The sequence below is a fragment of the Panthera leo genome, chromosome C1, assembly GCF_018350215.1.
Source record: "Panthera leo isolate Ple1 chromosome C1, P.leo_Ple1_pat1.1, whole genome shotgun sequence".
In the NCBI taxonomy this organism is placed as follows: Eukaryota; Metazoa; Chordata; class Mammalia; order Carnivora; family Felidae; genus Panthera; species Panthera leo.
Window position 1 is genome coordinate 34,468,738 of NC_056686.1, and position 17,405 is coordinate 34,486,142.

The 17,405-nt window shown below is 39.7% G+C and overlaps 2 pseudogenes; both read right to left on the reverse strand.

The window, feature by feature from the left end:
• Positions 1 to 8,530: 8,530 nt before the first annotated feature.
• On the reverse strand, positions 8,531 to 11,194 carry LOC122225867 (annotated as a pseudogene).
• Positions 11,195 to 11,271: 77 nt separating this feature from the next.
• LOC122225868 lies at positions 11,272 to 12,442 on the reverse strand (annotated as a pseudogene).
• Positions 12,443 to 17,405: the final 4,963 nt, after the last annotated feature.

Genomic DNA, 17,405 nt, shown 5'->3' on the forward strand with positions numbered 1-17,405 from the left:
TCTGTTGTTGGGTAGAATGTTCAATAGTTATAACTGGTTTTGTGTGTTCAAGTCTCCTAACTTATTCTGTCTTGTTTTTTATTGAGAGTAGAGTATTACAGTTCCAACTATTATAGTATTTCTCCCTTCAACTCTGCCAGTTTTTGTTTTATATATCTTGGTTTGTTATTGCAGACATGAATGTTTATAATTGTTATATTTTTTTGCTGTGTCAAATCTTTTATTAACACATAACATCCTTCCCTGTCTCTTGTAACTGTTCTTGATTTAAAGTCTGTTTTGTCTGGTATTAGTATAGCAACTTCCCTTTCTTCTGGTCTGCTATTTGCATGGAATATCTTTTTCTGTTTTTTCACTTTCAACCTATTTGTGTCTTTGGATCTAAAGTGAGTTTCTTGTAGATAGCATGTAGTTATGTCATGTGTTTTAAATCCATTCTACTAATCTCTGTCTTTGTAGAGTTTAATCTGTTTACATTTAACCTAATTACTGATAAGAAGGGATTTAATTCTACCATTTTGTTATTTTTTTATATGTCTTATAACATTTTTGTTTTGCTCTTCATTTCTTGCATTACTGTCTTCTTTTGTATTTAGTTGATTTTTTGTAGGTTTTAATTTCTTTCTAATTTGTTTTTGCATATATTCTATAGGTATTCTCTTTGTGGCTATCATGAGACTACCTTTAACATCTGGAGGTTTTAATGCTCTAATTTTAATTTATACCAGCTTAACTTCAATAGCATCCAAAAGCTTAGCCCCTATGCAACTCCATTCCCGTTTCAGGAAGAGCTAATGAGAACAATATTCCCTGAGTTGGGGCATATTTAAAATTGCTTTCCTACAGCCTTTGTATTACAGGCAAACTGTCCCGCAATATCTTTCCTTTTGTAGATGCTACTCCACTGTTTGTTTCTTTTTGTATTGAGTGTTTATGTGAGGAACATAATGTTGTACTGATTTTCCCCTTGTTTTGTTTTGTTTTAATGTTTATTTATTTTTGAGAGAGAAAGAGTGCTTGCAGGAGGGGGGGAGGGGCAGAGAGAGAGGGAGACAGAATCTGAAGTGGTCTGACAGCAGAGAGCCTGATGCAGGGCTTGAACTCATTAACCCTGAGATTATGACCTGATCTGCATTTAACAGTTTTCCCCTTGTTAAATGACTTGGCCTTTCTGTTTGGAGTCCCTGAGAATTTGTTTTAATCTTTAAAATCTAATAATTCTACCAAGATATGTCTCAGAGTTAATTGTGCTGAGTCAATTTCTCCAGGCAAATGTGGTGCTTTTAAAATATATACACTTGGGGGGGCACCTGGGTGGCTCAGTCTGTTGAGCGTCTGACTTAAGCTCAGGTCATGATCTTGAGGTCTGTGAGTTCGAGCCCTGCAACGGGCTCTGTGCTGACAGCTCAGAGCCTGGAGCCTGCTTCAGATTCTGTGTCTCCCTCTCTCTCTGCCCACCCCCCCACTCATGCCCTGTCTCTCTCTGTCTTAGAAATAAATAAACATTAAAAAAAATTTAAAAAAATATACCTTGGATCCTCTTTAATTTCAAAATGTTTTCTTGAATTAGAATTTATAAAATTAGTTCCACCCCACTGTTTTGCTCTTCTTTCTCAGAGCCTTCACTTATACATCTGTTGAATCTTCCTTGCCTATTTTCTGTATCACACTTTCTGATCTTTAAAAAAATTTTTTTTAATGTTTTTATTTATTTTTGAGAGAGAGAGCGAGCACGTGTGCTTGCATGAGTTGGGGAGGGACAGAGAGAGAGGGAGACATGGAATCTGAAGCAGGCTCCAAGCTCTGAGCCATCAGCACAGAGCCTGACTTGGGGCTTGAACTCATGAGCCATGAGATCGTGATCTGAGCCAAAGTTGGATGCTCACCTGACTGAGCTACCCAGGCGCCCCTGATGTGTCTTTTAAAATCATGGACGGGGCACCTGGGTGGCTCAGTCGGTTGAGCGTCCGACTTCGGCTCAGGTCATGATCTCACAGTCTGTGAATTCGAGCCCCGCATCAGGCTCTGTGCTGATGGCTCAGAGCCTGGAGCCTGCTTCCGATTCTGTGTCTCCCTCTCTCTCTGCCCCTTCCCTGCTCATGCTCTGTCTCTTTCTGTCTCAAAAATAAATAAAAACATTAAGAAAAAAAAATTAAAAAAAAATCATGGACGAATTGGGTCTGCTTATTTGGAAAGTCATTTCCCCATGGCAGAACCCCTAGGTCACTCTGGTCTTCATGTCTTCCACACACTAGTTGACACCCAAGTCAAGGGATTGTCCCCATGCTCAATTTATTTTTTTTTATTTTAATTTTTTAAGTTTTATTTTTTTAAGTAATCTTTATACCCAACATGGGGCTCAAACTCACAACCGTGAGATCAAGAATCACATGTTGTTTAGACTGAGCCAGCCAGGAGCCCTCCCATGTTACATTTCTGAAAAGTTTTGACAAGTCTCTCTTCAGAACATTGTAATGTTAAGGGAATTTCTAACTAAATTGTGACTTCTAGCTCTCTCACTGCAAATGTTACCTTAGGGCCACTCTGCTTTTAATTAAATCCTTCCTTTACTGTCAACCCACTGAGTCATAATTCCCTTTAAAATCTCCATCAAGAGACCTGGTGGAGAGTTTCTAAGGACACACTACACCCCCCGGGGCAAGAGGCTTCTGTGTTAGAAGTTACAACTAAATTTCCAGTGTCCACTTCTAAAAACCCTGTTTTTATTTTCATTTTTTTCAATGATCTTTATTTTTTTTAATGTTTATTTTTGAGACAGAGAGAGACAGAGTGAGTGGGGGAGGGGCAGAGAGAGAGGGAGACACAGAATCCGAAGCAGGTTCCAGGCTCTGAGCTGTCAGCACAGAGCCTGATGCAGGGCTCAAACTCAGGGACCAGGAGATCATGATGTGAGCTGAAGCCAGACGCTTCACCTATTGAGTCCCCCAGGCGCCCCATTCAATTGTCTTTAAACAACAAGAATTCTTGCTTTTGTGCTTCTTTCCTTCTGGTCTTGACATAGCAGGTTGAGTTATTTGGTGTGTTCCATCAATTAAAATAGATTTTGGATAGGATTCTTCTAGAAACCCATTCTGAGGCAAGGACCCATATGGAAGTGGCTTATTAAGGAAGGTTCCCAGAAGAACCAGTGAGGGAATGGTGAAGTAGGTTCCCAAAGGGGCAGAAATCAGGCAAGATTGCAGGTGACCTCCCAGATACACCTAGTCTTGCTGGGAGCCCTGTGGCAGCAATTAGGCTTCAGGATTTATCTTGTCCTGAAGACTTAGGCTTTTGTATCCCTAGCCAATAACTGGTTAAGGGCTGCCTGGGGTGGGAGGTCAGGTGAACTTGTAAGAATCTCAGGCACTTCCAACCCATCGCATGGTACAGGTGGCGTGGAATGGTAGTTTGTGGGGGTGGGGACAGCGGGAGTCCATTGTTCAAGGGCAAACCTCAGAAAGCTGCGCAAAAGTATAAGCTTTTAGCAGCAAAGCATGCAGAAGCTGGAGGAAGGGTGCATAGCGCTGATAAAGGGGAACTGAGAGCATGGCGGGGAGCCCTACAGTGACCACTTCTTGCAGATAAATCTATTCTCAAAGTACCTGTTATGGGCTGAATTGTGTCCCCTTTAAATTCATATGTTGAATTCCTAACCCTAGCAGTCCTAGCAAACCAGTACATTACCCTTTGCATCTAGAAGCAGAAGAAGGCATCCTCTCTGTAGTTATATCACTTTTAAAGCAAAAAAAAAAAAAAAAAAAAAAAAAAAAAAATCAAATGAAAGCCTTTCTGTATACCTGGATACCCTGTAGAAAGGCCACAAACTTAGTAAAAATACCTATATTTCTATTCTGTTAATGAAGCAATACTGCCTTCATTTCCAATTGCCCCTCGTCCAGCCACAACACTGTGCAACATACCAACTACTGCTAAGTATTTTGTAGTCACAGACTTGGATTCTACCTTCTCTGTTTGAGCCTACATAAAAAACATTCCAGGGCTTATCTATTTTACTAAGTGATCTAAAACTAATATTATGTTTCCTGGTTGCTTAGTCTCATTCAATGTAGTGATGTTCCAGCACTCATCCTGCAGCAGGTGCCTACAAACTGAACAATTAGCTTTCCTGTATAGCTGAAAAGAGCCACGATGCTCTCGTGAAAAAGATTACGGTTATGGTGCCCTGAGTCTACTACATGGCACATAATATCTCTGCTTGAGAACAGCATCTCTACAATATCCAGGAAACAGCTGTTTTTGAGAATCCCAGACATACTCCAATTTCACAGATATACTCTTTTTTTGGTATGATTGGAGATTTCTTCTTTTCCTTTCTTGCATAAGAATATGATAAACCAATGACTAATGGAATTCCCTAGTGAAAAAATGCATTTGGCTATCTTTTCTTTTTTTTTTTTGCATTTATATTAACATTACTTATAAGTATGAGACACCAAAACTGCATAAGTCACTTAACAAGCCTTGGTCAGGGGTGCCTCCAGAGACAAGGTGAGCAGGGAAACACATAATAATCAGAATAAGTGTCTATTGCATTGGGGTCAAATCAGTACCACTTTGTATGTAATCAACCTGCCCCAACGTGCCTGGCTGTCCCAAGCTAAATGGCTAAAGGTTAGTCTCTTTGCTAACAAATTGGGCAAGAATGATGACAATAACATGCTGAAGCTTGTTAAATGGAAGTCTATATCATTGAGCTGATTTTATTTGTGAATTCATTGAGCAAGTTCTGGACTGGCTGGGGTAGGAAGACTGACTGACACCCACAGAACAGGTCCTCTTGTCTACCAGATTATGGAAAGTCTCCTCCATTTTGAAGATTCACAACATACACAAATCCTTTCATAGTCTGGGCCCATTTTAAGAGGGTCTTAAAAAAAAATTTTTTTTAATGTTTATTTATTTTTGTGAGAGACAGAGAGACAGAATGCAAGTGGGGGAGGGGCAGAGAGAGAGGGAGACACAGAATCTGAAGCAGGCTGCAGGCTCTGAGCTGTTAGCAGAGGGCCTGATGTGGGGCTCGAACCCATGAACTGTGATATCATGACCTGAGCTGAAGTTGGATGCTTAACCGACTGAGCCACCCAGGTGCCCCTTTGAGAGGGTCTTAAATCCATCTACATACCTCTTCTTGTCATCCATTTTCTTATCTTGCCCTTTCCAAGTCCCTGACCATACAGCTAACAATTCGTCACCCTTTTAGTATCTCTGTAGGGCCTCATCTCAGGTCAGTTCTCCTAATAGGGAAAGTGGACAACAAGATATGGTACCTGAAGTTCTACCCACTAGAAGGATTTTTCTTCTCTACAGTCTTTCAAGGACACTCTGAATACAATATAATGACCCACAGAGTATAATAGTATACTTTAGGCCACTGCCAGTGTCTTGTGCTGAGTACTCTGTAGAAAGGCTAAAAGCTTTCCCTCTTAGCTTACTGATCATAGAAAGCTCTCTGTGAGGTCCTGGGTATAGGCTGAAGATGGATGACATATGACAGGAGTGGACGTACTGGGAATGGAAGCAGTCCATGCAGCCTACTTGTATATTCAGACTTGGGCCTGGTCTTATAAGAACCCCTTCTAACTGATGGATGGGGTGCACTCTATTTTATGGTTTGGGATCAGTTTAGGCTGTATAGTCACCAAATATTTCATAGTTAAGTGTTTTTATACCGTCCTGGAGTCCAGTAGCAAGCCAGGTGCTAGTTCTCAAAAGAGCCATTTGTTGAAGAGATGCTTTCTAAATGATGCTCTATTAGGGCAAAGCTAGCTTCACCTGGCAATTTCAAATGATTGTCCTGGTGACCTCAAGGAACATATGTTTCTATCACACCAGTGTATCTCAAACCAAAGGCCACCAGATCCCATCTTTACTTTGCTCTAACTGACCAAATAAGAGATTAGTTTATGTCTCAATTTTTCCTCCCATCTGCTCCCCTCACCCACTGATTTAAAAAAAAAAAAGCAGAAGCAGCAGCAGGAGAAGAAGAAGAAGAAGGAGAAGAAGAAGAAGAAGAAGAAGAAGAAGAAGAAGAAGAAGAAGAAGAAGAAGAAGAAGAAGAAGAAGAAAAGGATGGAGTGTTAGAGAGCCCTTTGGGAAATTTTCCTATATTGGGCTCTGGATCCCATAAAACTGCCATATAAGTATTTATCCTTCTCATGGGAAGCATATGGGATTAACAGACTGTGACAATGGTCTTTTATTTTTCCATAATATTTTAACTTCTATCTGTTAAAAGGCTTTCAAGACCAAAGGAAGTAACTTAAAGAAAGCAATTTATATTATAAAACTTTTATTTCATCTAACACTTGATCTTGCTCTTTTGAGTTCAATGGCTTCACCCGGGGAGATGTGAGTGAGAGAATTCATGCCTTTTTATTATGGAAAGTGGAGAGAATGGAATCAAAAGCCTCCATGCAGCCATCACCCAGCTTCAATGGTTATCAACATCCTGTTCCTCTTATTTATATTTTGTCTTTCTCACCACTAGTTCTTTTTCTTTTGTTAGAATATTTTATTTTTTTCAAACATTTTACGCTTCTTTTTTAAAGTTTATTTATTTATTGTGAGAGAGAGTGTGTGTGAGTGGGGGAAGGGGCAGAAAGAGAGGGAGAGAGAGAATCCCAAGCTGGCTCTGCACCGCCAGTGCAGGTTGATGCGTGGCCCAAACTCACAAACCGTGAGATCATGACTTGAGCTGAAGTGAGACGCTTAACCACCTAGTACCCCTGCTCGAGTATTTTAAAACGATCCAAGACATCATATCATTTCACTTCAGTAAAAATCTCTTAACACATACAGAATATTTTTTAACACATACAGAATAATTTTATAACCACATCGTAACCATAATTTTATTATCATATGAAATGAATAAATCCTTAATTCATCAAAAAATCAGTCCATGTTCAGTCTTCCCCAATTGTCTCAAATTATATATATATATTTTAATGTTTATTTATTTTTGAGAGAGAAAGAGAGAGCGTGAGCAGGGGAGGGGCAGAGAGAGGAGACACAGAATCCGAAGCAGGCTCCAGGCCCTGAGCTGTCGGTGCAGAGCCAGACATGGGGCTCCAATCCAGCAACCCATAAGATTATGACCTGAGCTGAAGTCTAATGCTTAACTGAGTGAGCCACCCAGGCACCCCTCAAAATTTCTTTCTATAGTTGGCTTATTCAAATCAGGTTCTAAGGATGCCTGGATGGTTCAATCGGTTGAACGACAGACTCTTGATTTCAGCTCAGGTCATGATCTGTCATGGGATTAAGCCCTGTGTTGGGCTCCGTGCTGAACATGGAGCTTGCTTGGGATTCTCTCTCTCTCCTTCTGCCTCTCCCCTGCTTGCTCTCTCCCTCTCTCTCTCTCTCTCTCTCCCTCTCAAATTAAAAAAAATATATATATATATATGGGCACCTGGGTGGCTCAGTCGGTTGGACGACTGACTTTGGCTCAGGTCATGATCTTGAAGTTCACAAGTTTGAGCCTCACCGTCAGGCTCTGTGCTGACAGCTCAAAGCCTGGAGCCTGCTTCAGATTCTGTGTCTCCCTCTCTCTCTGCCCCTCCCCCATGCTCTCTTTCTCTCTCTCTCTCTCACACACACAAATAAATAAACATTAAAACAATTTTGAATAAAATTTAAATCAGGATCTAAATATAATTATATATTGCATTTGGTTGGTAGGTATCTTTAGCTTTTCTCTTTTTTAAAAAAGTTAAATACAGGCTTTCTATTGAAGTAATTTATATTTTTTTCCTAGTTCCTAAAATAGGCATCACATTTCTAAACAGAGCAAAAAAAAGCGTTAGCTAGAGAGTCACATATTAGACATTCAGACTGGTCTAAGAAAACTGATAAATGAGTAAATTAATTTGAATAAATTAGAGTTGCACATTCAGAACAGAACTGTAGCTTTCTTTTTTTTATTTTTTTAAGAATCTCTTTTATCATGAGGTAAAGAGATCCTTTTTTTTTTTTATGTTTATTTATTTTTGAGAGAGAGACAGAGTGCAAGTGAAGGACGGTCAGAGAGAGAGGGAGACACAGAATCTGAAGCAGTCTCCAGGCTCTGAGCTGTCAGCACAGAGCTCAACACGGGGCTGGAACCCACGAAAAGTGAGATCATGACCTGAACCAAAGTTGGACACTTAACTGACTGAGCCACCCAGGCACCCCAGAACTATAGCTTTCAGTTAGAGACATGTGAACCAAAGGCAAAAACCTGCCAAGATTAAGGCAGTTTTTTTTTTTAATGTTTTATTTATTTTTGAGACAGACAGAGCATGAATGGGGGAGGGTCAGAGAGAGGGAGACACAGAATCTGAAACGGGCTCCAGGCTCTGAGCTGTCAGCACAGAGCCCGACGTGGGGCTTGAACTCACAGACCGTGAGATCATGACCTGAGCCGAAGTCGGACGCTCAACCGACTGAGCCACCCGGGTGCCCCAAGGTAGTTTTTTAATTGTTATTTATTTATCTATCTCTTACTGCTCCAGTCAATTAAAGGAAAAGTTTATTGAGGCCGGGGGATGGGGGGGGGGGCGCTTGTGGCTCTGGCAAGAGGTCCCCCTGCCGGCCAAGGAAGACCTTCCTGGGGCCATGTTGTTGGTGTGGCCGCACTACTTGCGGGGGAGCGCTTATGGCAGATCATCTTGCCGCAGTTGTATTTCTGGGCCAGCCGGCGGAGGGAGGGCTCGATGCCACCTCGCAGGCGTAGCACCCAGTGCAGGGCGGACTCTCTGGATATTGTGGTCTGGGAGAGGGCGGCGTCCTCCAGCTGTTTGTCCTGCAAAAATCAGATGCTGCTGGTCAGGCAGGATGGCCTCCTTGTCTTGGATTTTGGCTTTGCCATTCTCAGTGGTGTCACTGGGCTCGACCTTGAGGGTGATGGTCTTGCCCATCAGGGTCTTCACAAAGATTTGTGTGTGTGCAGTTGCTGCCAGCCTGCCTCACTGAAGAGGAAGAGTATTATTTTTTAAATAGAATTTATTATCAAGTTAGCTAACATACAGTATATACAGTGTGCTCATGGCTTCAGGAGTAGATTCCCATGATTCATCACTTACATACAACACCCCAGTGCTCATCCCAACAAGTGCCCTCCTCAATGCCCATCACCCATTTTCCTCTCTCCCCTGCCCCCCCATCAACCCTCAGTTTCTTCTCTGTATTTAAGAGTCTCTTATGGCTTGCCTCCCTCTCTGTTTGAAACTAGTTTTTTTCCCCTTCCCTTCCCCCATGGTCTTCTGTTAAGTTTCTCAAATTCCACATATGAGTGAAAACATATGATCTCTGTCTTTCTCTGACTGACTTATTTCGCTTACCCTCCAGTTCCATCCATGTTGTTGCAAATGGCAAGATTTCATTCTTTCTCATTGCCATGTAGTATTCCATTGTACATATAAACCACATCTTCTTTATCCATTCATCAGTTGATGGACATTTGGGCTTTTTCCATAATTTGGATATTGTTGATAGTGCTGCTATAAACATTGGGGTACATGTACCCTTGTGAATCAGCACTCCTGCAACATCTTATTTTTTATTTTTTAAAAAGTATATACACGGGGCGCCTGGGTGGCTCAGTCGGTTGAGCGTCCGACTTCAGCTCAGGTCACGATCTCGCGGTCCGTGGGTTCGAGCCCCGCATCAGGCTCTGGGCTGATGGCTCAGAGCCTGGAGCCTGCTTCCCATTCTGTGTCTCCCTCTCTCTCTGCCCCTCCCCCGTTCATGCTCTGTCTCTCTCTGTCTCAAAAATAAATAAACGTTTAAAAAAAAATTTAAAAAAAGAGTATATACACATAATATGCTTTTTTTAAAAAAATTTAAACCCAAGTTAGTTAACATATAGTGTAATAATGATTTCAGGAATAGAATTTAGTGATTCATCACTTACATAAACACCCAGTGCTCATCCCGACAAGTGCCCTCCTTAATGCCCATCACCCATTTAGCCCATCCCACCAGCCACCTTCCCACCATCAACCCTCAGTTTGTTCTCTGTAGTTAAGAGTCTCTTATGGTTTGTCTCCCTCTCTGTTTTTATCTTATTTTTCTTATCTTTCCCCTTTGTTCATCTGTTGTGTTTCTTAAATTCCACATGTGAATGAAATAATAGATTTGTCTTTCTCTGACTGACTTATTTTGCTTAGCATAATATACTTTATTTCCATCCATGTTGTTGCAAATGGCAAGATTTCATTCTTTTTGATTGCTGTGTAATATTCCATTGCATGTATATACCACATCTTCTTTATCCATTCATCAGTAGATGGACATTTGGTCTCTTTCCATAATTTGACTATTGTTGATGGTGCTGCTATAAACATTGGGGTGCGTTATGCCCCTTTGAATCAGCTTTTTTGTATCCTTTGGATAAACACCTAGTAGTGCAATTGCTGGCTCATAGGGTAGTCTATTTTTAATTTTTTGAAGAACCTCCATACTGTTTTCCAGAGTGACTCACCAGTTTGCATTCCCACCAGCCGTGCAAGAACATTCCTCTTTCTTCACATTCTTGCCAGCACCTGTTGTTTCCTGAGTCGTTAATTTTAGCCATTCCAGCCGGTGTGAGGTGGTATCTCATTGTGGTTTTGATTTGTGTTTGCATTTCCCTGATGATGAGTGATGTTGAGCATCCTTTCATGTGTCTATTAGCCATCTGGATGTCTTCTTTGGAAAAGTGTCTATTCATGTCTTTTGCCCATTTCTTCACTGGATTATTTGTTTTTTGGGTGTTGAGTTTGATAAGTTCTTTATAGATTTTGGATACTAACCCTTTATCTGATATGTCATTTGCAAATATCTTCTTCCATTCTGTCAGTTGCCTTTTAGTTTTGCTGGTTGCTTCTTTCGCTGTGCAGAAGCTTTTTATTTTGATGAGGTCCCATGAGTTTTCTATTTTTCCTCCAAGTTCATTTAGTGTTCATCTTGATATTACATAAAGTGCATTGCCAAACTAGAATACAAACTACCAAATACAATTTAAAAAATTTAATTGATATTTAATGCAATTAAAAATAAAAGATGGCATAGAAAGTTCCTTTTGGTTTAGAGTCTTCCTTATACTTATTAGCAGTGTTTTTCTTTTTGCCTTCACATACTTAGTGTAAGAGATTACTGCAAAATCATGGGACTCCAAGGCAAACACTTGGGCATACAGCAGAGTGATGGTCATTGTAAGGAATTGCTTTCTTCCTATGGGAGAAGCAACTCGCATGTTGGCAGTTTCCGAGGAGGAAGTGGAGGGCTTTGTCATCCATCTCCAATACTAAATCTAAAATAACTGTTTAGGATGTCATGTCAAAAGTGACACAGGCTGGAGAACTGTTTCAAATGTTATAACTGAACTCTAGGAAAGTGCACTTAAAATTTTTTTAAATTTAATTTACTTATTTTGAGAAAGAGAGCATGAGAAGGGGAGGGGCAGAGGGGGGAGTCGGAGAGAATCCCAAACAGGCTTGGCACTGCCAGTGCAGAGTCCGATGCAGGGCTTGAACCCACAAACCAGAGACCTGCGCCAAAACCCAAGAGTCAGCCGTTTAACTGACTAAGCCACCCAGGTGCCCCTAAGAAAGTGCATGTTATAAAGAGGTGCAAGAAAGCCAACACACAGGCATCTGAGGTAGAAGGTGCATCTCCAAAGAAAAGCAGAGATGTTCTCAATCTGCTGACAGAAGGCGTAGGCACCTTTTGGCATGTCTGTGTATATGTGCTTCCATTTCTCAGAGGTGGTAGAGGGGAAGCTCTCCTCTCATGAGGAGGATACTGTATTCAGTGTTCCCTAAGACATTTTTTCCAGGCAGGGTCAAACTGAAGAGAAAGGACCTTACGAAGCAAACCAAAAATTTTGCCACACTTTCAATCCAGAATGTGGAAGAACTGCAAAAGCAGCTTCTTTTCTAGGAGAGCAGTGTAAGCCAGTATATCTGCCCCTGTTTTGCTGAGAGTTCATAGTCAGAATTCTTTTCGTTTTCTTAAGAATTCTAGTATTTTGCGGGCACCTGGGTGGCTCAGTTGGTTAAGCATCCAACTTCGACTCAGGTCATGATCTCACGGTTCATGGGTTTGAGCCCCGCATTGGGCTCTGTGCTGACAGCTCAGAGCCAGGAGCCGGCTTCGGATTCTGTCTCCTTCTCTCTCTGCCCCTCCCCCACTCACACTCTGGGTCTCTTTCTTTCAAAAATAAATTAAACATTAAAATTTTTAAAAAAAATTTTAGTATTTTTGCCAGCTGAGAAATAACGCTGTAGTCAGTGGTCAAAATTGGTACCTCTTCTCTTGAACCTCTGTGTCTTACCTATGATACTGATGTTCAAGAGTGCACCAGAAAATTTGGCATAAACCATCACCACCAGGGACTCACTGTGTATAATGGGAGCCCCCAGCCACTTCTCCAGCAGCTGAGCTCCAAGGGGGCCACCATCTTGCTAGGGCTGAACTTTGCCACTCTTAAGTCTCTTTTAATCAATAGAATGGCCACTCTTTCTTTGTTACTAGTTTCATCTTGGTTTTGTTTTATGCCATCTATTTATTGAAGAAACTGGGTAATTTGTCATATGGGATTTCTCACATTATGGATTTGGATTTGTAATCTTATGATGTGATTTAACATATTTATCTACCCTTCCCATATTCTGTATAAACTGATATCTACATCTGGAGGCTTGATGACGTTTGCTTTTGTCAAGAATACTTCATAAGCAGTGCTCTATAGGTTCTACTGCATCAGATCAGAAGGCACAGGGCGTTGTCGTTCAACTTGTAGTGATGTTGAGATTAACCAGTAGGTTCAGGAGTTTCCAGCCTGGTTTAAACTTTGTCATCAACTTTTCATCCAATACTTTTAATAATTGATGATCATTGCCTAGATCCATTATTTCATAAAAGAGTGCAAATGGTGGTTTTTCTATTTACACCAATTTTTTTTTTTTTGCATTTATTAGCTATAGTTTTTCTGCAAATTACTTTCTGTCATCATAGATTCCAATAGCTTGAAATACGGGTCTTGCAGGAAAGGCACCTGGATCTTTCCCTTCAAAAAAAAAATCAACTTTCAGAATAATGAGATGGTACTTTAGTAACATCCAGGGGTAACAAATGAGGTGTTTTTTTTAAGGTACTATAGTTTGGGGTGGGCTTATTATGCAGCAATAGATATTCAAAACAATGAGTCACAAAGGATCAGCATGTAGCGATGAGGTTTCAAAAACTTATCATTATGAACTCATTGATTTTTATATATTCTAAGTGTTTTCATTCTTTGTAGTTAATACTTTTCTTGATGCTGAAATTGTATATAAATGTGTATGTATATGTATATGCATATATATATACACACATATATATGTATACATATATATACATATATATATATACTTTTATTTTCCTTTCATTAGTACATAAAAAGTATAATACTATACATACCTTTCTGCATGCCACCTTTTTCACTTTTCTCCTGGAGATCACTCTTCAGCAATATATAGAGATGTTCTTCATTCTTTTTAGAGTTTAATAGTGCATGTATGTATTATGGTTTATTCACCTGTCCTGTCCTCTATAGAAAGACATGCTGGGGGTGCCCGGCTGGCTCAGGTTGTAGAGCACGTGACTCCTAGTCTCAGGGTCCTGAGTTCAAGCCCCACGTTGGGAGTGGAGCCTACTGTAAAAATAAAAAAGACATACCAGCTGTTTGCAATTTTTTATTATTACAAAATATGCTGCATTAAATAGCCTTGAGCCTCCATCATTTCAAGTGTTTGCCATTTTATCTCAAGTATATATACCTAGAAGGGAGGTTGCTTGGACAAAGGGTAAATGCACCTGTAATTCTGCTGGCTGTTGTCAAATCTGGCTCCAAGGTTGTACCATTTTCATCCCCATCAGCAACACATGAAAATACCTGTTTCTCTGCAGTCTCACCAACTCAGTCTGTGGTCAAGTTTGGGATTTCTACAGATCTGATAGATAAGTAATGGTATCTCAGTTCAGTTTAAATATGTATTTGTCTTAGAATGAGCAAGGTTAAGCATCTTTACATATGTTTCAGAGTATTTGCATTTATTTTTCTATAATTTTCCCATTTTTCTACTGGGTTGTTAGACTAGGATTTGAGTTTCTTTTCAATAGTTAGAAATTTTATATATATCAAGGATATTGGCTGTTTGTGATATTAGTTACAGTTTTGTCCCATTTTTTAAATTTAACTTTTGACATTGCTGATGGTATTTTAACTTTTGACATTGCTGATTGTATTTTGGGCAGCCATTTAATTTTTTTTTTTAATTTTAGCTAGACAAATTTACCCATTTTTCCTTTATTGATTCCAGATATGGAATCATAGTTAGGAAAGTCTTCCTCCTTCCTAGGTTGTAAAGAAATTGACCTATGTTTTCCTCTAGTATTTGAGTGATTTAATTTTTTTACATTTAGATACCTGACCCGTTTGGAATTTATCTAGTGTAAGGTGTGAGGAATGGATCCAATTTTACCTTATCCACATGGCTATCAGTTTTCCAATGCCATTTGTTTATCAAACACTAAATTTCCATATGCCTTTGGAATGTATCTTTGGATTTTATATCCTCTTCCATTAGCCATCTGTCTACGCACCAATAACATAATGTTTTAATTACAGGGGCTTTATAAAAGTTTCAGTGTGGGGTAGGACTAGTCCCCCATTGCTATGTTTTGGGGATAGGGGGAGATTCCTGGCTAGTCTTGTATTTATTTTCCAAAATAACTTTATAATTGACTTGTCTGGCTCCAGAAAAAAAAATAATAACTTGGATATTTTTCTTGGGATCACATTAAGTCTATAAATTTTAACTTGGAGAAAGCTCATATCTTTCTGATACTGATTCTTTTCTGATAAAAAATATGGCATTTTTTCCATTTGTTCAAGTCTACTTTTTGTCCCATAAGAATGTTTTATGGTTTTTCTCATGTAGGTTTTACACAATTCTCATTAAATCTGTGCTGCATTTTGTTTTATTTTGCTTATGGTATTGTAAATGGCATCTGGGATCTTCTTTTCCATTATTTTTTCCAAGTGGTTACTATTGTGACTGTTTCTTCCCAGAGGTGATGAAAACTTTATTTCTGTATGTTAATTTTATATCTTTCTACTTTACAAAATCCTTTTACTATTCACAGGAGGTTTTCACTCATTACAAGTTTCTTAGAAACATATCGTCTGCACATGTATGTAATTTTGTCTCTTCTTTTTAAATTCTTATGCCTCTTGGGGCACCTGAGTGGCTTAGTCGGTTAAGCTTCTGACTCTTAGTTTCTATTTAGGTCATGATCCCAGGGTCGTGGGATTGAGCCCCATGTCGACTCTGGGCTGACAGTGCAGAGCCTGCTTGGGATCCTCTCTCTCTCTCCTTCTGCCCCTCTCTCCCCCTTTGCACTCTCTCTCTCTAAAACAAAACAGAACAAAACAAAGCAATTCTTATGCTTCTAATTGTTTTTTCTTGTATTAAATTAGTGGCCATCCTTGTCTTATTTCTGATTTTTGCCTTGAGTTCTAACGCTGATTATCTGATATCGACTGAGTGTCTTACAATCCAATTTAGGTTCTGACAATAACTACCCACAGTTAGTGAAAACTCCACAGGTTAATGTTCTCAGTCCCACAAGACTGACTCCACATCAGATGCTGGTTGAAAGTTCTGGGTGGTGTTCCAAAGCTGCTTGCACTTTTGTTTTGCTGGCTACATCTGCCTTGCTGGGGCTTCTTACAACCGCCTCAGGTTGGTAATTCACTAGAGTCACTCACAGAGCTCAGGAAAATGCTATATTCACACTTACCATTTTATTATAAAGGATACAAATGAACAGCCAAGTGTAGAGTACATAGGGCAAGGTCTTGAGGGGAAGGGGCTGGGCCACAGAGTTTCCATGCCCTCTCCTTACGGAATCTAAGCCTGCTACCCTGCAAGCCTATCAAGGTTTTTACTAACGGGAATCTCCCTTGGCCTTGTGGTTCAGGATTATTAAATCATTGTCTGCATGATTGGACTCAATCCGGAGCCCCTCTCCCTTTCCCCAAAGTTGGTATGGGTTGGGGGGGGGGGGTTGCTGAGATTTCCAACCCTCTAATCACATGGTTGGCTCCTCTGGCCCTAGCCCCTGTCCTGAGGCTATCAAACACCTCCCATGAATCATTGCTATGAATCATTTTATTAGCACAAACTCAAGGATTGAGTTTCTAAAGTATTGAGTTTATAAACTCAAGTGTCAAGGGACTTGTTATGAATAATAAGACATTGCTATCAACTCAGGAAATTTCTAGGGTTTTTGAAGCTCTGTGACAGAAACCTAGGACAAAAACCAAGTTTATTTTTTATTATATCACAAACAGGAAAGCCTCTAGTGTTTGCCCACTAATATTGATGCTAAATTTGAGGTCAAGACGTATAATGGAAGTATCCCTCAATTTCTGTTTCATTGAGTCTTTAACATGTATGGGCTTTGAATTTGTCAAATGCCTTTTCAGGATCTATGGAGGTTATTAGTTCATTTTCTGCTTACATGTATACATTTGTTACATTATGTTGACAGATTTCCTCATATTAAATGATCTTTGCATTCCAGAAATAAATCCCACGTGGTTATGTATTTATTTAACGTGCTATTGAGTTATGTTTGCTAATGCTTTACCTTTTTATTCATTTACTATCCATATTATACTTTTTTCACAAAAAGAAATTAGAAGTTATTTCTTCATCTTCTATGCTCTAGGATTGTTGAGGTAACATTCAGATGATCTTTTCTTTAAAGGTTTAGTATGAATTCTCTGTGAAGCCATCTTGGCCTGATACTTTTTTGTTGGGTTTCTGTTTTACAAATTTGTATTTCTGTATAATTCTGTCTGTTGAGACTTTATGTCTCTACTGAGGTCAATTTTGGTAAATTACATTTGCCTAGAAAGTTATCTATTTCATTGAGATTTTCATATTTATTTCCATAAAGTTATACAAATTAGTAGGCTATGTTTTAATGGTCACGTATCCCTTATCATTTAACTTGTATATTTGTACCTTCTCTCTTAAAGAAAAAGCTATCTAGGGGCGCCTGGGTGGCTCCGTTGGTTAAGCATCAGACTTTGGCTTAGGTCATGATCTCATGATCCGTGAGTTCGAGCCCCACGTCGGGCTCTGTGCTGACAGCTCAGAGCTTGGAGCCTATTTCAGATTCTGTGTCTCCCGCTCTCTCTGACCCTCCCCCATTCATGCTCTGTCTCTCTCTGTCTCAAAAATAAATAAACGTTAAAAAAAAAAAAAAAAGAAAAAGCTATCTAATAGTTGTCTACATTATTAGTGTTTTCAAATAATGAGCCTTCCTATTAAGTGCTACTTTTACTGTTTCTGTTTTCTTGGTTCACT